The sequence below is a fragment of the Thermobia domestica genome, chromosome 9, assembly GCF_964235325.1.
Source record: "Thermobia domestica chromosome 9, izTheDome1.hap1.1, whole genome shotgun sequence".
Classification (NCBI taxonomy): domain Eukaryota; kingdom Metazoa; phylum Arthropoda; class Insecta; order Zygentoma; family Lepismatidae; genus Thermobia; species Thermobia domestica.
This window is the reverse complement of record NC_137462.1, coordinates 274,505,425-274,530,045: the sequence shown is the minus strand read 5'-3', so window position 1 is coordinate 274,530,045 and position 24,621 is coordinate 274,505,425.

Genomic DNA, 24,621 nt, shown 5'->3' with positions numbered 1-24,621 from the left:
TGTACCCTGATAGTTTTCGAGAAACAGGGGATGACATTTGGGGGGGCTATCTTGGAGCCAAGATAACCCCCGTATCACAGCACAAAAATTTGAAATACACCATTCGAAAGCAAATCGTTTGTACCATTTGTACCGAAATAAGTTTTGTTTGTACCCTGATAGTTTTCGAGAAACAGGGAATGGCATTTGGGGGGCTATCTTGGCGCCAAGATAGCCCCCCCGTATCACAGCACAAAAAATTGGAATACACCATTCGAAAGCAAATCGTTTGTACCGTTTGTACTGAAAAAAGTTTTGTTTGTTCCTTGATAGTTCTCGAGAAACAGGGGATGAAATTTGGGGGCTATCTTGTACGCAAGATAGGCCCCCTAATGTGTACTTTTTCCATGTCCATTAATAAGTATCATATGTTTATCCATGTGAATTAATGTGTATTTAGAATTCTGGTTCTGCATATCAAAATAAAAAATGAATTTTTCAGTAATAACTCAACGTTAGAATTGAATCGGCGAGTGGGAAAACAGTGTGAGTCCAAAATAAACCATTTTGAAGTAAAGGCAAAAATAACACTAAAGATGTAGTACTACAAGTTGTAATGAAGAACAGTGCAATTTGGAAGACCTTGCACGTTATAACAGAATGCTATAATGTCGACTGTACATTTGTGCATTAACTAACGAAAGTTATTTTTACAAATATCTCAAAATGCGTTTTGTGGACTATAGTAGTTTTCCACTCACCGATTCAATTAAATTTTCTCTATTTCTGCCCTTTTCCTTAAGTAAATACGTATTATTCAGCAATGGCCTATTTGCTTTCGTCTATTGTCTATGAAAGCGGCAAACTTCTCGAGCCGCTAATGTGACAGATATAAACAGCTATTTTTTCAGTTGGTGTAAAGCTGAAACGTGGAAGGACGCAGTTTAGGTGAGCAAACATTTCATCTTTTAGTTTTCTTTGTTTAAGATTATTTCTGTAAATCCAGTTTCTTTCTGAATTTGTACACAATTCGTTATGCTTTTTACGGTATTTATTTACGGAAAAGGGCACAAATAGATTAAATTTAATTGAATCGTTGAGCGGAAAAACACTACTAGTGCACAAAACGCATTTTGAGATGTTTGAAGAAAGAACTTTCGTTTGTTAATGCCACAAATGTACAGTCGACATTATAGCATTCTGTTATAACGTGCGAGGTCTTCCAAATTGTACTGTTCTTCATTACAACTTGTAGTTCTACATCTTTAGTGTTATTTTCGCCTTTAACTCAAAATGGCTTATTTTGAACTCACACTGTTTTCCCACTCGCCGATTCAGTTTTAACGTTGCGTTATTCACAACAAGTCCTTCTTTTCATTTGGATATGTACATCAAGAGATCTAAATTCACATAAATTCACATGAATAGACACATAATACTTATTAATGGGCATGGAAAAAGTACATATTAGGGGGCCAATCTTGCGTACAAGATAGCCTCCCAAACGCCACCCACTCTTTCTTGAAACTTATCAGGGTACAAACAAAACTTTTTTCGGTACACACGGTACAAACGATTTGCTTTCGAATGGTGTATTCCAATTTTTTGTGCTGTGATACGGGGGTGCTATCTTGGCGCCAAGATAGCCCCTCCAAATGTCATTCCCTGTTTCTCGAAAACTATCAGGGTACAAACAAAACTTTTTTCGGTACAAACGGTACAAACGATTTGCTTTCGAATAGTGTATTCGAATTTTTGTGCTGTGATAAGGGGGGGCTATCTTGGCGCCAAGCTGCCCCCCAAATGTCATCCCCTGTTTTTCGAAAACTATCGGGGTACAAAGAAAACTTTTTTCGGTACAAACGGTACAAACGGTACAAACGATTTGCTTTCGAATGGTGTATTTCAAATTTTTGTGCTGTGATACGGGGGGGCTATCTTGGCGCCAAGATAGCCCCTCCCAAATGTCATCCCCTGTTTCTCGAAAACTATCAGGGTACAAACAAAACTTTTTTCGGTACAAACGGTACAAACGATTTGCTTTCGAATAGTGTATTCGAATTTTTGTGCTGTGATACGGGGGGGCTATCTTGGCGCCAAGATAGCCCACCCCCCAAATGTCATTCCCTGTTTCTCGAAAACTATCACGGTACAATCAAAACTTATTTCGGTACAAACGGTACAAACGATTTGCTTTCAAATGGTGTATTCCAATTTTTTGTGCTGTGATACGGGGGGGGCTATCTTGGCGCCAAGCTGCCCCCCCAAATGTCATCCCCTGTTTTTCGAAAACTATCGGGGTACAAAGAAAACTTTTTTCGGTACAAACGGTGCTAACGATTTGCTTTCGAATGGTGTATTTCAAATTTTTGTGCTGTGATACGGGGGGCTATCTTGGCGCCAAGATAGCCCCCCCTAAATGTCATCCCCTGTTTCTCGAAAACTATCAGGGTACAAACAAAACTTTTTTCGGTACAAACGGTACAAACGATTTGCTTTCGAATAGTGTATTCGAATTTTTGTGCTGTGATACGGGGTGGCTATCTTGGCGCCAAGCTGCCCCCCCAAATGTCATCCCCTGTTTTTCGAAAACTATCGGGGTACAAAGAAAACTTTTTTCGGTACAAACGGTACAATCGATTTGCTTTCGAATGGTGTATTCCAATTTTTTGTGCTGTGATACGGGGGGCTATCTTGGCGCCAAGATAGCCCCCCAGTCGACCTCTCAAGTAACCCTATAAGGAAAATGGTACAAACGAAAATATTTTCGTTACAAACGGTACAAACGTAGTGCAAACGAATGATCTAGTCATTGTTTCAATTTTCTAAAGTGGGGGGCTATCTTGCCATACGTAAATTTTGCATAAAAAAATAATATGAATATGATGTTTAAAAATGAGAGAGGTTGTTAGAAGACTATAATATTGCTTCACTAGTTAGTTGGCTACTATTCTTAACTGAATTTCGGTGGACTGCAACTTTACTTTCTTCCAACAATTTCATTTACGTCTTCAAACATGTTACAATTGCATCAACAATAATATTTCGTATACGTAGCATCTGTAAAATCACCAGCGCTTGGGATCAAGCAATCTACAGTGGTTAACTATTAAAAAATAAATAGTTATAATAGAACTTCCAATAAAAAATACACTTAACAATATACAGATGGAAGTAAATATGTCCTTTAAAAATAACTAAAAATTCAGCTCAACATAAACACGTCAGCACAATAATAGATTATGACTTCAACTAAGAATGCAAAGAAGCTCAGCACACCAGAACATATGGCACACCATCTGGGGTACTGCATGAACTGGTAGGGTTTTACATCATCTCTGGGTGTATTCCATGGGTGTATCCATGTTATCTACTTTAATACTTTTAAAAGTTTGTGACTATAATATGTGCTGGGATTTGATTTTGACTTTTAAATACGTGTATCAGTTATGAGTTTGTACATAAGATCAAATTGAAAGACGAATCGGGAAAAAGGCAAAACAGGAATTCCTGTTACGCCTTAAATCAAAGTTTGATCTTGTTACATTGATAAAGATGACCAACGTAACAGAAAAAGCTAGAAAATCTGTGTAAGGCGAAATAGGAAAAGGCGAGACAGGAAGACATCAAATTAGTTTTGGTACTGTTATTATGAACATTAATATTGAAGTTTCCATCCTCTTTCTTCGAAAATGTTTCCTTTTTCCTTGACCTATTCTACGGTAACTATTGGTTATAAACAAAACTATTAGCTTAAAATATTTCGTTTCTCTGATGGAAGACTAATGAGTAAACTAAATAAAATATGAAATAGTATTTTTTTAGTTTTAAGTATTTTTATTTCGAATTTTGTTTGTTTGCGAATATACCTCGTAAAGTTCCAAATATGCTCATACATACACGTGCATGTGTATGTTTGTGTGTGTGTGTATTTATAGTAATTGAAATACATATTCCTACAAATTCATATTTAATTTACAATCGCGTTACGATTTGCAAAACTATGATAATCGCGGCCAACACAGCAATGCGAAAAGGATGTGTCGACTGCTGAGTGTGAAGTGTTTTAAGTTTGGAACAAGCTTGTGAGAAAGAAAAAGAATAGCTTTGCTAGGAAAATGTAGTTGTGTATTCGGATAGGATTCAGGTAACATATTTAAGTAGATTGGCGAATGAGTTTATGCGTAATTAATGTAGTAAAAGTTGATGTTATTTAGATCAATTGAAACATAAATTAATGAGGATCAAATGTGTTAAGATAATTAAGTTAAATAAATGGTTATTTGGAAAAGATTAGTGTTAATTTAATGTAGCAACACCAATGAGTATTATGGTAACTAGCAGAATTGAGTATGTGGTGTTTTGATATTAAATAAGACAGTTAGAAGAGTTCTCAAAATAAATAAAAAATAAGCAATAATTAGATTTTTTGATAAAGCAATGAGCATTGGCACCGATTTATGCTTTTAAATTGGTGCTTATAAAATAAATAAAAACTTTCAATATTTAAATTTCTTTGACAGATCCAACAGAGCACTGATTCTCAAGGTAGGGCCTCCCCAAGAGGGACGTGAAAGATTAAAGTATCACAGAAGGCTGAAATAAAATGAACTTAAATTACCTTAAAACTGCGAAGATATTAAACTTCCTTCCTTTATCTTGACTGTGCAATTAAAATAATTAATATTTTTCTGACTAAAGTATGTATTTTCTTAATTAAAAATTAAAATAATTCGTAACAGTTTCCATAACGGGTAATAGTATACATTAGACCCCCCTGATCTGCGTTTGTTCTGTGTTCTATTACCACTTCTACATGAAATACCATAAATTTTCTACGTAGTGCTATAGTAAAAAGTATCCATGTGCACAAGACATGTGATATGCGTTAAATTCCCCTTCCCCCCACACACATGCAGATATAAAGTACAGGTACGTTCTTTTTTATTTTTGTATCAGTCAATAAGTAAATAAAAGTCGCTTTGTTACCCCCTTTGTAAGTTCGTACATACTCAATGAATACAGTAATCCCTAAAAGTATGAGCGTCCTGCTCCTTCGGGAACTGATGCAGCTTAATGTATACTATATCCCAATAACGTAACGTCTGAGGAAGATAACTTTACGTTATGAAAACTGTTACGAAATGTTTTGATTTGACTCTGGTCAGGAAAATATTAATTGTTTTAATTTTCTGTTTTTAAACCACGATTATCTTAATGTTGTATTTAACAGAACTCGAACTCGAAATGATTTTGTTTTCCAATACCAATATTTGTCAAGAGAAAGAGATACATAAAAATTAAGGTAATAATGATTACATCTTATGAAATATTTGAGTATAGTTTAAGTGTAAACTGATAATCACTGAGTTATATTGGCTATAAACTTAATTTATATAATCGCTTTCTACTTAAAAATGAAATAACTACATCAAAGTCCAAGTTAGTTTAAGAAATAATTTTATAAAATTATGCACTCCGTTATGAATATGGATTTCTATGATTATAACACACAGAACTGAACAAAAACAATTTGCAGGATTGATTGTTTTCACAGTTTTAATATTGCATCGTGCAGTTAAATAGATTGTATTGATTGGTAAATCTCATCATCACAATCTCTGACGATGAGTGTAATGCCAGCACTCGAAACGTCAATATCTTCATCTGGCTGATAGCCCAAGTACACTTATTAAAATTAACACAATTATGTTAAAATTACGTGTCAAAATGCATACAATGAAGTCGGTTATTGCGATTTCCTTACTGCGTCTGTTGAAAATTTCCATAATCTAGATCGGGAGACTATTACTACACCCTGGAGAAAAATTATGAGACCACCGGGAAGATACACTCATTTAAATAAAAGAAAGTACACTCTTTTAAATATACTGGTCAAATTGAGAATCTACTCCTCTTGTTGGAGTTGGTTAAAAAGTGTGAAAATCAGCTCAGTCTATTGAACTGAACATTCACTTGATCCATGACTATCCACACACATATCGAACAACAATTCTTCTCGCTACTATCGAGTTTCTTTCGAATATTTTAATGAACTACTGTGTGTTTCAGGTGTAATGCATCATGAACAGTAGCCAATGCTGGGCGATATTTCATGCGGTGTTGCCGGGTTGCGGACTCCCCATCCCCTTCTCGCTTGCCTCCACGCAGATTCGTGACACTGTGGCTCGATTTAATACCACAAGCTTGTGCTGTTAGGCTTTTACACTTTTGAAGTTAAGTTTTTCTCTTTCTGCTAGTGGCGAGTATTTCTTTAAAAACTTGTAAACACACACAAACACACACAAAAATAATTCTTTAGGCTTGACTTTGTAGCACTTCTTTCTTTAGAAAACTCCGCAATTATGTATATTCTGTTTGCTTAAAGACATTGTCAACAATAATTTTAGAGAACATGAACTACTACGAAAGAAAGCAACGCAGCACTGATGAATTCTGTTTATGGTAGAAGAGAGGTTTCATAAAAATAATCCATCTAATTTCTAAGCAGCTCGATATGATCGAGTTTGTTTTGGGTTACGATCCTTTATGACACCACTCAGGCACCTGGAGCTTTAGAATCCCTGGTAGAGAAGAAAAGAGGGAATAAGTGGTCGCATATATGTAAGGTAGTGAAACGAAGAAAAGAATAAATAAAAAGCATACTGCTTTTCTTCTCATACTTTCTGTTCTTATGGTGCTATATATATATATATATATATATAAAATCAAATTGCAATGATAATTGTTATTATTTAATTCGCTCGCTTAATATTCTCAGGGTTGGGGGAGAGGGAGCCCTGTCTTGCCAAACTAATTTCCAGCCCAAAAATGAGATTCGTCTGGTATATGATTAATATACTTATTTAACAGTTAATGTAAATGCGGGACGTTTATAATAAAGTCAAACATCATCAATACGGTTTCTGTATCTAACTTGAACAACTAAAATTAATCATATGCTATATATTCTCATTTCCCTAACGGGGAGTACACCGTATGAATTCTCTACTATATTATTGCATAATAACATCTGAGTTGATATTTTTATGTTTTTTTTTTCCTTTTACTATTTTAACCCACATACACACAAAGTTAGATAAACAGACTGCCAAAAACATCATTTGTTTTCTTATGAATAGCTTATTGATTCTTCTCTTATAATCCGGTTTCTAACTTCAGTAAGATCCGTCTTTTGGTAAGGTAGCATCGTGAAAGTATAATATGGGTATAGTACGTATGTATATATGGTGAGTTAAAATGGCTTCATATTCTGAAAGAGGTCATTTGTTCTGCTTTTAATATGTGAAAAGCTTCCCTCCCCCTGAAAGTAATGTCCCCTAAAACAACATGCTGGCTACACCCCTGATTACCTTGTAATAAAAGTTGTGTTTTATTTCCAAATCGAAACAAAATCACTCAACGATCGGCGGGACTCAACGATCGGTTTACTAATTGTTTTATATGGGAACTTTTCAAAGTGTGTATCATGACAACCAGTTGACATAGATAGATGTAGTTTTCACGTATGTTTTTGTAATTCTTTTCTTTACTTCCTAAAGTGAGCAGTTAATGTGTTAATACAATATTTCTAAGTAGTGCCTCTGATATTGTCAAGATTCGCAGTAGAGCGCAAAGTGAGCGCGCAGAATTGCTTGTAGCAAATTGTCAACACAGCTCAGAACCAATTGGACGCCGTATTAAGCCAACTCAAAGTCATATCACTTTATATCTGAAACACATAATAGTACACTACAAATACTGATATCTTGTTGGCATCATGAATAGTTGCAATCCTGACTTTTGTTATATCAAGAAATCTTCTGTTGGAGAACTACAAGAGAAATAGAAAGACAGAATAAGTCCATTGTAATCTTCTTTTTAGTTACGATCGCAATAATTCTCATTAAAGTATGAATTACTCGGAGGTAATATTGATGAAACTAATATCAGACAATTAATTCTGTAGGCTTGAAAATTAAGTTTCATGTTTAGTTGTTTTATTATTATTATTATTATTGAAAATTTGCATATACTTTGAATTTTTGGAGAGGAATTTTCCAATTTCTCTCTAATGTGGTCTTCATTGACTTTCATTCCAATATGACAGGACCCTATCTAACATTTCCAATCCTGTTTCCAGTATCTCAAATAACTTTGTTGATTCTTAAGGCAGTATTATGTTTTCTCTGCTAGATTTCAATATTGCAGCAACATTCTCCGATTATCTTCTGACGTATTATTAGTGAAATAAACTAATTATGCACACTTAGTACACTTTTCAACCAATATATGACTTTTTGCTATGGTAAACAAGATTGACTTCCTCAGTGAATTAAGGTAACTAGTTAAACATCTGTGAAAACGAAATAGACGGAAAGTACAATCTATACTACTTCAAAACCTTCAATTATACCCTCTTGATGTGTAACCATTCTGTATGTCACATGATAAGTAAAATTATCATTATCGTAGAAAAATCTGCCATTATTGGCAGGTCACTGTCAGCAACTGAGAAATTCCCATGCTCCCCGGTCTTCCGCTAACCTCTTCGTCTTCACGTACGAATTTTCTGTTTTGATATCGTCCATTAATTGTACTCTGATTCGCTCTCTCCCTCTTTTTCCTACCATAATATCCTCTACCACGTCCCTTATGATATAGTTCCTTCCTAGCCAATATCCCAACCAGTTTCTCTTCCTCTTCTTAATAATATTTAAAATTGTTCTTTTCTCCCCCACCATTTCCAAGAACCTCTCATTTATTTTCCTTTCGACACAACTAATTCTCTCCATTCTTCTCGACACCCACATTTCGAAAGCTTTCGTTAGTTTCCCGTCATTTTTCCGTAATGTCCATGTTTCTAACCCATATAGTACAAAGTAACAGGATAATAATTATAAAATAAGCGATAATTTATTAATGGTAGTGAATATAATTTTTAGAAGAAAGGAAGTGATACATGTTAAGTGAAAGGTTGTGATTGTGCAGATAAAAAAGGTAGACTAATGAGAGGAGGAAAAGACGAGCTGGTAAAGTGTAATTTATACTAGTGAGAAAACAAGAAAATGGCGGAGTTTTCTTAAGCAGTTCTTTCTTTCTATTCTTTTCGTTCTCTTTCCCCACATTTCTTCACTTGTGTCTTCTCTCTTTTAGCTTATCGAGGAAGGAGAGAAAGCTCGTTTCAGCTCCATTAGAAGTGCACAAGGCGAAACACAAAGGCAGAGAAGCGAAAAGGTGGAAAAGAGGGACAAGACCAGAGAGAAAAGGAAATGTCTTTGTTCTGAAACGAGCCATATGAGAAACCTTTTTGACTACTCCAGTGTCTTCGTTTCCTCATTGCTGGTCTTCAGTTAGCTTCTGTTCTGTTGGATGTATTCTATCGTGAGACCCGTTGTACTACACTCTATCAGCAAAACTCGTTTCCTTTAAATTTGCTGCGCGTAAATTGCATACAACCAACCAAGCATCGTTGTGTCTATTCGTTCGTTATTGCTACCAAGTAAATTTCTCGAAAGTTCACACACATATATACAACATTAAAAAAGAAAATCTTCCTCATTATACCGAACATCGTTTTTCCACTCGTCATATTCATCGTACTTATGTCTTTATGAAACCAATCTCAGCAGAATGATACAGAAGGGTTGCCTACGTATAAGGATGAAAGGGAATTTGTATTTTTTTTTTCGAAACATGTTTCTCAACCCTTTCACAAGGCAACCTACAAATGACATCAAAGACTTAGGGTTTTACAACAAGTGTTGCGTCCATGTTTCAGATATAAGAGGGCGAGCACCAAAGACTAGGGTGGGGGGTTAAATTGTGGAAGGGGAGATAGAAAGCGTAGAACTGGGAATGTGATGCTCAATCAAAGCGGCTGTAATCGCATCACCTACTGTGTAATCCGGGTTTTCGTATCGTTAGTTTGAGTTTGGTTGTCCCTTTGGTCTAGTGAGCTGTGCAAAATGGTTCTTCTTCTTCTTCTCTCTCGATTCCACCCTCTCCCTAATTACTTCAATGGTAGGAGATTTGTTATAAGGGATGGAATAGTAATGCCTCAACGAAAATATCCTTTACCATCATCATCACTGATGCCGAGCAGGGACAAGGTTATTTTTATAATTGCGCTGTTCCTTCTTCTACTTCCCGCCGCTTACACATAAATTGATGAAGAGAGGAATCCATATACGGTTTTCTGCCTCTATTTATATTTTGCGCCATAACCCTTCATCTTTTCATATGGTCGGTGTAACCTTCACATGGGGAGGGTACAGTTATCAGGATCATTAGATCCTAACAGAAAGGAAGAGCTAGAGATGAACAGAAATTTAATCCCAAAGTTACCTTTCACCTACAACCCCTTTTCTACGACTCTTAATTAGTGGAACCAAAATCTTTACACAAAAAGACCAATCTCACGCTTTTTTTTCTTTTGAGCCGTTGTGAGTTTCTGATTAACAAAAACGTGTTTGTGCTTCAAATACATAATATCTATGTATAAATAGGAGGATTTACTCTTTTAACATTTCTTGCGCTTATTAACATAAAATCCTTCCGTGACGTTTGTACAGAAATGTTCACTTATGGGCTATAGAGAAGTATGGTGGTCGTGCGTGTAGAATATTTACATTAAAAAAAAAAGTGCATATGGCTTAAGATAAATAATTGTTTGAATAGGCGGAAATGTTGAGTTTAACTGTAACTAGAATTCTGCACACAAATCCTAGAAATTTGGTACATCAATACATTAGTGCCTTCTTTCCCTAATGAGGTAAATTCTACATTTTATTAACGAAAAGATGTTCAAAATTGGATCTTTACTAATTGATATATATCAGCGAACTGAGCGAAATACATTGGAAATCCTTATGTGTAGTTTTTGAAAAAGTCGACATTGTTTTGTAAACATAAAATTCATTCTGAACGTTCATCAGATGACCTATTAAAGTAAAATTGATGTGAAACTTTTGATGCTCATGAAACTTTTTATCTAGACACTAGCAAGATTACACTACTTGGTATAGTTAATAACATATCAGGTCACTCTTAACTAGCAACCTAAATATTGAACTAAGGAAAAAATTTGTCAAGTGCTATATATGGAGCATTGGACTCTATGATTCAGAAGCTAGACATTAGGGCAGTTAGAGAAGAAATATTTAGAGAGTTTCGAAATGTGATGTTGGAGGAAGATGGAGGAGAAAAACAAATGGAGAGAATAACAAACGAATATGTTTTAAAACGGGTAAGAGAGAAGAGGACGCTTTTAGCCAGTATTTTTCACAGACGGACAATTCGACACATCTTGCAAATATATTGCTTTCTTCATACCGCCATGTAAGGCAATTATTGGTTTGATGTATACATAAATTTAATTGTATGTAGCCTAGGGCATGTCTTTAGTGTCTTAATGGAATCTCAAGAGCTTATGTGTGTATCGGCATTTGCCAAAATTTCCCTTGCATTGTTTGAAAAAGTACCGTTTATAAAAGCAGATTGCAAAAGCATATATATATATATATATATATATATATATATATATATATATATATATATAGTACTTGTACCGATTATGGCCCAGGTCCCTAATATGGCTCATAGACAATATCTTTGCAGATGTAAGGTGCTACTAGATGACAATATAAACTATGTCCTCATGACAAACGTAAACATATTTGAGCGGCTCAGAGGACATAGTTTATATTGCCACCTAGTAGCACCAACGTAAATGTGCAGATATGGTGGGTGGGTCATATTAGGGACCCGACCTATAATCGGTACAAGTACCATACATATTTGTTTTGTAGACTTTTTAGGAAGACAAGCTTATCACTGTAGTTAGTTTAGATTGGTTCAACAATTTATTGTGTTTAACTAAAAGGTTGTGCAAAAAGGTCACTTTTTTTTTATTTAAAACAGAACAGACTAGGAACACATTACTATGAAAAAACATAGGCATGTTGTATATCAATCTTCTCAGGAAAGTGTGATCTTGCAAGTGGTTGCATTGAAAGGTAACATGGACTAAGCTCTAGAAACATCACAAGAAGAAAAATTAATTGCAATAAGAAGCAACGAATAGTATGAAAAAGAAGAGAAAAATTTCCAATTAACCCCAGTTAACGGTATGTAAGAAACTTTGCAGTTTCTGTATATTTTCATATATCATTAGTTATCGAATGTGTTATATATTTTAATACTACGTTTTCAAATCCATTAAAAGTATTTATCACCTTGTAAAAAGATATTTTTTCACATAGCCTTTTTAGCAGTCCCAATCCGGTGAAAGTGTTACTGAACTACTCCTACATCGAATTATTTTGCCATTGCTTTACACGTTTGGCCACTATTGCTTCAAATAGACGCAACTAGTGCTTCGTTGTCAACATTTTGTGAACATTACATTCATGATACGTCCCATAAGGATTCAAAAGTTTCATTGAATACTGAATATTTAGCAGAGTTATACTGTCTGGCAATTCACCACATCCCTACAGAAGGCCTGGTGAAGTTCTCTTTATGTTATTAAACTACCGGCCAAGTAAGTTGTGGTGAACAACATCATTTCATGAGTTTTCTTGGGACACTCCTATTTCCTCCGAAATTCTCATTCCACCGATTATGCCATTATCATTCATTTGCCTTAATCTTCGTCTCCCTTAGCCTAAAGGATATAATCGTGGAAAGTTAAACAGAAAGATATCATTTTAGATGTCTAACTAGCTTCTATTGCCATTTTAAAGTCATAGTGCATATAGACCCTTTAATGTAGTTGGCATTTTTCCTTATTGGATCAAAACATCTAATATATTTCAATCAATAATTTTCTTGTGTAAACCTTATATCTTGAGAACTAAATACAGTGTAACCAAACACAAACTATCACTTAACTCAGTACGATGTGCTTATTCCGCAAAATATTCAAAAACTCGCTTTAAGGATCGTTCAAAATTTTGTGGCCCTTGATCCGAAAATGGACCAGAAGATCCAATATATTTCAATTAAAAATGTTCTTTGTACTCATTATACCTAGAGAACTACATATAGTGTAGCCAAACTCAAACTATCACTTAAGTCAGTATGATATGCTTATTCCGATATATAGGAAAACTCGATATATTGAGTTTCGAAAACTCGAAAACTTATATATATATATATATATAGGAAAACTCGATTTAGAGGCCGTTCAAATATTTTGTGGACCCTGATCCAAAAACTAATTATTTTCATAGATCGAAATCTTTTGATGTATTGTTTGAACATTCGAAAAATTCTTGTTTCAGTCTAGTAGTTAAATTGGCCAGAATTCGAATCATGTGACACCATTGCTGAGATGCTATTTTTACATACATGCCCTTTGTGTAATAAATTAGTAATGAAATCAAATAGGAGCATTCAAATAGCATAAAAATTCTTGCTCGATGCATTAAACAATGATGTGTGCCAATCAAAAAGAGTGGAAGACAGAAATAGTTAAGATGTTAAATATAGAAACACGTCGTAGATTCTAATACGTCATTTTATAGCAGTCAAATAAATCACCACCTTTTTTGCAGACGTTCCATCAATATTTCAAAGGATATTTGTTGAAGATGAAAAAGCGAAGATGTTAAATGAGAGCATTTGCGAGGGTGAAAAAACAAATTAAGACAGAAGTGCAGAAAAGGAAGGAAAAGAGATAGACAGGGAAGAACAAAAAGGAACCGTTAGTAGTTAGAAAAAGGGGGAGGGAAAAAGTAGCAGTCAGCTGCAAAAGTTGGTAAAACTGGTTAAAATCCTGAAACTTTGTGCACATTATCTTCGTTTCGGTAATCACAAACTCATGAAGCTGAAGGATTCTAGTCTGGCAACAGGTGCAACGCTCACAAATACTTAAAAAAAAAAAGTTAACTTTTGGACCCAAAACTATTGATTGTTAGAACTGCTACAAATTGTAGGCGCACCCTCTTCTGTCACTGTGTTACAACAAACCTCTCTCTTTCTCTTTTTTATTTTCCTCTCTTAAACGTCGCAGAGAGGAAACTTCCTGCAGAAAGCTGAAAAAGATTTCTTTTAGAGTTAAAACGTTTAGCAGAATAGAGTTGAAACTTAAGAGTTTAAACTCACTGAACAAAATATCTCAGAGTGACGTTACTTTTTAATTTGTTACAGTTTCTCCATTTCTCATTTATAATGTGTGTTGTCAAATATTTTTGTTCTTTTTTAAAATAAAGAGTTAAGGAAAAACATAGAATATTATAACGATAACATTTGTAAATATGTACGGTATATGTTGATATGGACAATAGTCCGTACCGTACGATATAATTTTTCTTTATGGCCGGACCTGAACATTTAAGTTGGTTAGTTTTGTAACCAGACATGTATAAACATGTTTTTCCTGACAGTTCTGATATAATATGTAAAGAAGTCATTAACAGTGGATGTACTTTCAATTATAAAGAAGGAATTTTCTGAAAAATAAAAAAACTAAATGCAGAAAATCTTCAGAAAACACGTCAGTTTAAATATATTCTATATTCTTTGTTATCACTGATACATTTAGTGGGTAAACTACATTTTAATGAGTTCCAGAAATTCTAAAATAATTAATGTTTATATATATATATATATATATATATATATATAAATGTTATAATATGTTTCGTTTAGAATATTAAAGTTTATGGAACAGAAACATGGATTCTACGCACAACCGATGAACAAAGACAGGTTTTCTAAATGTGAGTGTGGAGAAGAGCACGAATGTTGAATAAGTGGGAAAGTATAATGAATTTTGGGAGATGAAGGACAACAATTTTAGACGTAACTAAAAATAGGGACAAAAAAACTGACTGAGACATTCAAAAAGAATAAAGAGGTGCAGCTAATATTTCATGCAATATTTTATTTGTTTATATATTTATTTATTTATTTGGCTGCTTTTCAAACCACAAAGCTGGAATAAACCGACTAAACTTTCTTTAGTAATTTTCATCGTTGAGTTGAGTTGTCTATTTTGAGTCCTTATATAACACCAGTATTTTGAAGTAGGAACCTACCATGAACATGGTTTCCGAAGTACGACCAGGACTAAAATCTTGTACAATTGGCGAATGCACAATCTGTCATACAAAATCAACTCTTAAGTTAACAGTTCTCCACCACTAATTTGCATTTGACATTGCTAGACCACAAGACTACTCTCCGGCAAAATTTCCTCTTATTTGCTGTGAAATAAAAGGGAGGAAGGAATTAAAAATACATAGCTAAGATCAATTATTATCACTACTTAGAAAAAGATGAAACTCCTATGTGCTCTTTTCTAGGAATAATGGAGCTCTGCTTTGATTGATTCAGGATTAATGGAGACGTCAGCACCAGATTTTGTTCTTTTCGGGCAAAGAACCGTATCGTTGAGTTGGAACATACGCTGGATAAGTTTTAGGCCGGCGAAGAGCTGAAGACCAACACTAACCGAAACACGTGGTTTTTTTTTGGGTGATTCGCTAGGCGATGCAACCGGAGTCTGAATTTCTGGACTTTTGTCGGGAACAAGATTAGTTTTTGGGGTGGAGTCATCAGGCGTCTGGGTTGCCACAAATTTACAAAGGCAGCTGCAGTAGCAAAGTGCACAGAAAGCAAAGAAAGGTAGCATCATCAACAGAGATATTGACAATCATTAGCTCTCGGTACGGTTGTAAATTTAAAAAAATCGTTCGTATATTTTTTCAGAAATGTACGTTTTCTTAGAAGGAAACATTGCCTCTCGCTTTTTCTAAATTTCGTTTTTTTTTTTAAATATCATCTTCCAAAAATTGCTTCTAAAATTCAGGACTAAAATCTTGTCTTATACTCGAAATTAATATAAAAATGTCCAGTGTTTGATTTAAAATTCCCGGTAGTATTAAAAATGGCCATATATTCGATGCCGTGGGAAACCTATCTCTATCTGGCAACATTGGACTCAACTGGTAGCAGCAGTGCGACGAACATGAGTTGCGAGGATTCACACAAGCTTGCTAATACATCCACAAACTTCACAAGCTTGGATTGTCTGTCTTTGCAATCTAATAACAAAAATGGTAAAAATGTGACAGTATTAAAAGAATGCTTTAAAATTAAGGTACGTATTATAGTCCGTAAAATACGATAGTCATTTGTAATGTATCTAACGTTTATGTAATTAATAAGTATTTTATGTAGGTAATTACCATAAAGTGCAACATAAATTAAACGCTAGAACAAGGGCATCCACCAGGGGGGCAAGGTGGGGCGATCGCCCCACTTCGGAAGATCGAAAACCCAATAGATTTTTAGAATAGTTACCACAAAATTTAAGACTACATTTGAAATGTCGCTCATAGTTGCGCCCTTGGAAACCATAACATGGGCGCCCTTGCGCTAGATACTGATACGATAGATACATATATTTTACGATATATATGAAAATGAAATCTTCGAGTTTTATTCTCACTGTTAGTATGCCGGCTAGGTTAAAGGAGACGGATACAGCATATATGAGTATCCTACTTACTAATAATCCGGGTTTCACCAATGTTTCACTAATATCAACCAAGAAATAAAAGTATAAATGAAATTTTATTTTTTCGTGAAAGCCTTAATAAATATGTAAATAATATCAAGTACTGTATAAAATGCAAATAACTTGTCTAAAGGCAAAAACTTGCCTACTAGTATACAAATTTGCCTACTAGTATTTTTCTAAATATCACACATAAATAATTTTGTCGACTAGATATACAGGGTGTCTCGAAAGTCCCTTACCACCCCTATTAAAATCCAAATGGATGTACTTTCAGCGAATTTGATATAGCAGGTGAACTTGAGGGTAAGGGGGACACTTTCTGGCGTAGAATACGCGGACGGCCGCCATCTTGGTGCCGCCATCTTGAATTTAACTTTTTTATTACAAACGCTACGTGGGTCATGCGAAACATGACCATAGGCTAGAATTTTACGAGAAAACCGAATCTGAAGTCAAAATGCATTTATCTTTATCTGGTAAACAGTTATCAACAATTGCAGGTGTGACTTTCGCATTACATAATGTGCTCAACATGTTGTCTGTGCTGGGCAATGCACGTGTTCAGACGCTTCTCCCAATTGCTATGGACACGTATTAAGGTTTCTGGAGATTTTTGCTCACAGGCAGTCATGATACATTGTTCCAGATGGCGAACATCACGAATTTTCACAGCATACACCATAGCCTTCACATGTCCCCACAGTCTGGTGATCGGGCAGGCCATTCCACTGGTCCACGTCGACCAATCCACGTCCCATGGAATTGTTCATCCAGGAACTGACACACCTGGATGCCATAATTTGGAGGTGCAGCATCTTGTTGGAAGAACCTGGGGAAGGTACCATCCTCGGACATCAGAGCCGACATTATGTTCTCCTGCAACAACTCGAGGTATCGGTCTGCATTTAACGTTCCTGGAATGAAAAACGGACCGACGATCTTTGTTCCCCATATGACTATCCATACCATAGTTTTCCCTGCACCGCTAATTTTCGAGGGATCTGTCCAAGCGGGGTTGTCACGGGACCAATAGTGCATTGGGACGGGACTGCGTTGTCACGGGACTACGTTTCTTTTGCCTATTGACCTCACCATTTACGTAGAAATGGGCTTCATCCGAAAAAAGTATCTGCATAGCGAACTGCGGATTTACCCTCAATTGCTCAATAGCCCACTTGCAAAACTGGACGGGACTATCGGGCTCGTCCTCCGACAAATGTTGCTGCAATTACATCTTATATGGATGCCACTTATACCTTAGGATCATCCTGTGCACTGAACTGTAACTCACGGCACACTGCATTGTTAAACGACGTGTGCTTCGCTGCGGCGACTTCGAGAAGGAGGCCAGCACGGCAGTAACTGTTTCTTCGCCCGTGGCTGTCATTGGCCGTCCACTACGGGGTCTATCCACAACTGTTCCCGTTTCCTCGAATTTGGTCAATAACCGTGCCACTGCAACATGCGATACAGGTGCTCGTTGTGGATGACGCGCATTGAAATCGGCAGCCACTGTGCGGGCACTCCTCCCGAACAATATTTTGATGATCTGGGTGCGTTCGTCTCTCGTTAACGGCATGATTCACAACCTGCAAGACAAAAGAAACGCAGTCAAATTCACAACTTCAATTGTGGATAACTGTTTACCACATGAAGATAAATGCATTTTGACTTCAGATTCGGTTTTCCGGTGAAATTCTAGCCCATGATCATGTATTACCTGACCTACGTAGCGTTTGTAATAAAAAAGTTAAATTCAAGATAGCGGCACCAAGATGGCGGCCGTCTGTGTAACCTACGCCAGAAAGTGTCCTCCTAACTCTCAAGTTCATCTACGACATCAAATTCGCTGAAAGTACATCCATTTAGATTTTAATAGGGGTGGTAAGGAACTTTTGAGACACCCTGTATATGATATGCAGGGCCGGCTTTACCATATGTGTAACACGTGCATTTTCAAGGGACGGTAAGTTTGTAGGGGCGGCAAAATCTGTCATAAGTATATCATTTTAATTAAATATTTCTTGTTGCAAACAGACTTCATGATGTTGGTACTTAAATTTACTAAGCTGACCTTTTACTTGAATACTTACTACCTTTATAAATCATATTTAACTCGCATTAGTTTAAGGTCACATGGACAGTGCTAAAGGAAATGGTCAAATAAATCCCAGCATAAATTGCTTGATTGTTGTCAAATACAAGAACTCAATTCTCGAACACCATTTCCATTTAGTTAGTTATCACAGTTCTTATAAGAAAGCTAGTCTTGTCTTTGTCACAAACAAGTTCCTTACCATTGAAGGTGGAAACAAGATTTTAAATATATATCAGAGGTAGAAGGAAAATCAATAAATAAAGGTAGAAAAAGCTAGTTGCACTTAATTAATAGATTATTAATTTAAGAAAAAAACAGACACAATGAGATTGTATTTGTTGTATTTAAGCCTTTCTCAGTACAAGTGCACTTTCTCTCCCCTTCGTTGTTCATGCTGGAGTAGCATATTTAAAACTTTGACTTTTAAGATTTGTTCTTTCTAGAGAAAGGAGGAGGTATTAAATGATGCCATTGAACGGGGCAGAAAATTGCACAAAACATGAATATAGGATGACATAATTTGAAGCAATGCAGGGTGTTTCGAAATGAATATTAGGGGTTTGAAACTTTGTAGTATCACTTACAATTAACTCATAATTATAAATAATATCAAATGAGAAAGCAACTCAAAGAGTTTTGTACACACGCATGCGCATGCACTGTTTCCTCTGTCTGCCCTTAAGGAGAGCTACTATCGAAGATGGTGACTAGAGAGCGGAAAGCATTTTGTGTTTTAATTTTGCAAAGACAGAATTTGTAGTTACAGTGCAACCGTCTGTGTGAAAAATTTTATGGAGACGTTTACAGCTACATCCTTATCGTTTGCAGTTCGTACAAGGACTAGAGCCTACAGACTAGGGTTTACGTGCCAATTTTGCAAATGAAATATTGCTGCATGACAATGGAGATTTTCTGGATCGTGTCGTCTTCAGTGATAAATCGACATTTCACCTAACAAGGAAAGCTATTCAACTTCTAGACGAGTATCGCATTGAAACTTGCACAAGTGGAAGGACATATTAAAAGATAGAAATATGCTTAATCTTACGATTCGCAACGTCCTCAAACCGGAAATAGAATGATATTCCGGAAGTAGAAGTATGGTGTAGTTCTTGAGATGTTCTTTTTTCTACGTTTTGCTATGGATAGCCCTGATTGGCATTGAAAATTTGGATTAAATCAGTCTTACTGTTTGGTAAAAGACGAGAAATCAGAATTGACTTTTTGGGGATGAATGGAATTCGACCTGCTTTGCATCAACAGAACGATGCATAAAAACGAATCAACCGAAATGTATAAGCTTTACTTCCCACAGTTCTGTGCTATAGGCTAAATGGTCAATGCAAGTGAGCCAGTCTAAAACAATTGGTGAAATGAGAATGCGGGAGAGTGAGAAGGAAACGGGAGATCCCAGAGAAAATCCACCACAAACGAATACGATCCGGGATCGAAACAAAGATCATTTGTATCTAATCTAAGTGCTCTACCATTGACTCACCTTGCCCTTTACTATGCACTATAAAACGACAGTAGTTAACGTGTTTTAACAACATTGCGTCATTCGTCAGGTGTAATCCAATATTTATTAAGTAATGGCAATGTTGGTGTGAATTTCCGTTTTAACTGTTAGAGCTTAGTGTCTGGCATATTGAATTATACCTGACACCACAACTCAATAATTCTTACTTTTAAATTATTTTGAGGGGTCCGCGGTGGCTCAGTCGTAGATCGTTCAACTCTTGTGCACGGGGCCCCTGGTTCGATCCCAGCTCGCGGCTCCCACTTTCTTCATTCCACCATTTCATTCATTTCTCACCATTACCGTCTCCATTAACTTAGTCAGTATAACTGTGGGACGTAAAACTGAAAGATTTCATTTCATTTAATAAATTATTAATTTGAAGCTTTTGGTATAAAAATTGAACCCTATTAGTTTTTAAAGAAAAATAATGCATGCAGTATGTGAACTGGACTAACGTTTATGTGCATGACTAGCAGAATGTGTGATAGAGGAATTGTTGATATGGTATGTGGAGGGAACAGGAGACTTTTTCAGAGTAATAGTAATACTGTCACATTTCTTGCTGTTGAGTTTCAAGTCCACATTTCACACCAGCCTGTAAGGTAATTTATGTCTTCCTGTAGAGCAATTGTGTCATGAAGACACGATATTTCTCTGTTTATCTTACAATCTTCAACAAAAAGCAGAAGGCCACTAGGTTGAGCTGATAAGTGCATGTAGAGATCATCCATATATAGGACAAACAGCAGAGACCCAAGTACATTCCTCTGAGGCACCCCTGAGATCACGGGTTGGGGGTTAAAAGTCGCCCCTGAAAGAACTACTCTCTGTTTACGGTCCTTCAGGTAGCTTGTGATTAGAGAGAGAAATTTGCCATGTATATTAAATCTATTGGAGAGCTTATGAAGAAGATGAATGTGACTGACAGAATCAAAGACCTTCAAGAGATCAAAGTAGATAACATCTAATTGAGTTATTCATACATTTGACTGCACAGGAAAGAAGAGAACTTAAGTTTAAGAGAGTTGAGCTTTTCGGTAGAAAGCCATGTATATTAAATCTATTGGAGAGCTTATGAAGAAGATGAATGTGACTGACAGAATCAAAGACCTTCAAGAGATCAAAGTAGATAACATCTAATTGAGTTATTCATACATTTGACTGCACAGGAAAGAAGAGAACTTAAGTTTAAGAGAGTTGAGCTTTTCGGTAGAAAGCCGTGCTGAGAACTATGGATGTAAGGTTAGATGAATTTAAGTAGCCTGTCTTTGATTATTTTTTCGCAGATAATTTATATTACAGAAAGAAGATATATTGGCCTATAGAAGGATACATGATCTTTAAGTCCTGATTTATATATTGGGGTCATGTGAGCTAGTTTCCAACTGGTGGGACAATACCCTTCCTTGAAGCATCTATTGAATAAAATAGATAGAGGAGCCGCAATAACTGAAGCAGTTTTGTTGAGAAAGAGAGGACCAATTTTATCAGATCCAAGTGATCTATGTAGAGATAGCGATAGCAAGAGAGCCAGATCTTCGCCCGGGTTATTAGGAACTCTACAATGTGACATGAACCATTTCAATGTTCAAGGAATACGAGCCAGTTTCCATCATACAAAGTATTACGAAATCGCTATAATAATATTGTTCGTATTTCATAAATAAATGTTTCAGTATTAACTGGAGTATGCCATGATTAAATTTAAGAAATGTAAAGGAAAAAGTTTAATACAGAGTCCAGATATTTTATTATGTTATTTATTTATTTACCAATATCTGTGAGATTTGCCAAGTCTCATACAACTGAACAATGAGTACTTTACCAACCTACTGGAGATTTGGCTTTTTTACACAATGCATACGAATATTTGAGATTACTTACGAGAAATTAAAATGGAGAGGAAGACAGTCAAACACACTTGAAGAAGTCCAAAGTTAAAGAGAAGAAGCCAGAATCTCAAGAACTCATGAAGATAGCGAAACGTTTTTTTGGGGGGGGTTCTCCCTATCAAGAGAGGAGGAAAAGAGAACGTTAATGCCCACTCTACCAGAAAATGACGTTACGGAAATAATGCGTGTGTATGTAGTGAACTTATTTTCAAGTAGTACCAAAAACTCAAATTAGTACTTAACATTCACAAAGAAGAACAGTGCGTTGTAGCACTGATCATTCGTTCTTCCTCTCATCATCGGTAAAACAAAAGACTTCACAGCGTCACACATTGCACAGAAAGAAGACACAAACGACTACAGCCATGTGCTACAGAAACAAGTATTACTGTTAACTAGAAGAATATATATCCTCAACGTAAATCATTTTACTGTGTTTTATGGCGATTGTCACAAAATGTAACTTTAAAAGCAATGAACAGAAATATTAAAAGCAAAGTATTGGAGTTGCAGACTTTAATAATTAAAAACAATAGGTTAAGTATACGGTATGGTTCCAGAAACATATTTCGTAGCTCAATTATCTTAGATGACGATAATTCAATATATTATTTTCAAAGTCAATTATCTCAGATGATAATAAACCATTAGACATTTTGGAGGTCAAGTATCTCAGATGATGATAATTCAATAGATTTTTGGAGATCAATTATCTCAGATAATTATAATCCAATAAACTATTTGATAGTAAATTATCTCAGATGAAGATAACTCAGTAAACAACTTGGTTCTCAATTATCTGACGTAGTGATAATTTAACATATTATAATTCAATATGTTATTTTCAAAGTCAATTATCTCAGATGATAATATACCAGTTGACATTTTGGAGGTCAATTATCTCATATGATGATAATTCAATACATTTTGGTGGTCAATCATTTCAAGTAAAGGTAGTTTAATTCATTATTTTTTGACGTCAATTACACCGGACTGGGAAGATTTTTTTGGCAAAAGTAATTTTATGTGATATACGTTAGTTTTAGTATCCTTATGTATAAAAATAATACCAATTGTTTCGTATCACGTACAGATTGGTAACAAGTCCTTCACATGTTTATGTTAATGGAGCTTCATTTTTGTAAGTAAGGTTTGGATTGGGTGTATGGAATGCAGGTATGGACATGTCTGAGATAAAATATTGTGTGTCCTCTGTTTTGAAGGTGACTAGATAATTATCAAGTAATACCTGAACAACAAATATAACAGTTGTAGTTCGCGCATGTGCAGTGGCAGACAAGGTCAATACGCCAAGTTCTTTTGTCTGACATTGTGTATCCGAGCCTTCCATCAGACATAACCCCGGACCATATGGACCCGATATTTCTGTCCCAAAACCACCAATACAGTTACCAGAGAGTGTGTTCTCGTCATTTTCAAGTGCGGAGAATAGTGATGATGATACCTTTATGATGATAAAACTCCACGTCTTTATAACCAGTGTGACTTAAATAATTTATTTCATGACCTAGGCCTCACTAAAAAAAAAAAATAACTTTAGGATCAAGATTAAAAGAGAGAAATCTCTTACTTCCTGGAACAAATTCATTTTGTTACAGAAATCGGAGGAAAAATTCAGGCAGTTTTTTGTTCAAGAAGAACTTGTGTTTTGTTGTGATACCCATGCAGGCCTGGCTTGATTAGTCGTCTTGGAATAGTTTACCATGCAAAGGACTGGCGTCTATTTATTGATTCGAGTAAAAGAAGTCTCAAAGGTGTTCTTCTGAACAATGGGAATAAACTTGCTTCAGTGCCAGTGGCCTATTTTATATCTCTTCGTGAAAACTATAACAATTTATCTATGGTTTTCCAGAAACTGAAATACGCCAATGAACGCAGATGGTTACTGTGCTGTGATTTAAAAGTGTGCCATATCATATTGGGACAGCAAGCAGGTTATACAAAGTTCCCGTGTGTGCCATATCATATTGGGACAGCAAGCAGGTTAAACAAAGTCACCGTGTTTTCTGTGAGTGGAACTCTAGGGACAAGGATAGGCACTGGTTAGTTTCTGACTACCCCAAGAGGAAACAGTTCGGGCTTCTGACTAACCCAAGAGGAAACAGTTCGTGCCAGGAGCAAAAGACATTGTAAATCGTCCATTAATTGATCCTCAAAATGATTTATACCCCCTTTACATATGAAGCAGTGCGTTAAGAGTTTGGATAGAAGTAGTCTCTACTTTCGGTACCTCTGTCAGAAGTTTCCAGGACTGTCGGATGCCAAAATTAAGGAAGGAGTTTTTTAAGGCCCCCCAAATTCGGAAGCTTATGAAGGATCCTACATTCACTACGACGATAAACGAAACACAGCTTTAGTCATGGGAATCATTCAAGGATGTTTCCAGCAAATTCCTGGGTAGTGTTACAGATGACAACTACCAATAGATTCTCGAAACCATGCTGTACAACTTCCACAAATTAGGTTGCCACATGAGCTTAAAATTACATTTCCTGCATAGTCATCTGGACTATTTTCCTGCAAATTTAGGAGCATTCAGTGAAACGTAGTTCGCGGTTCCATCAAGACATAAAAGAAA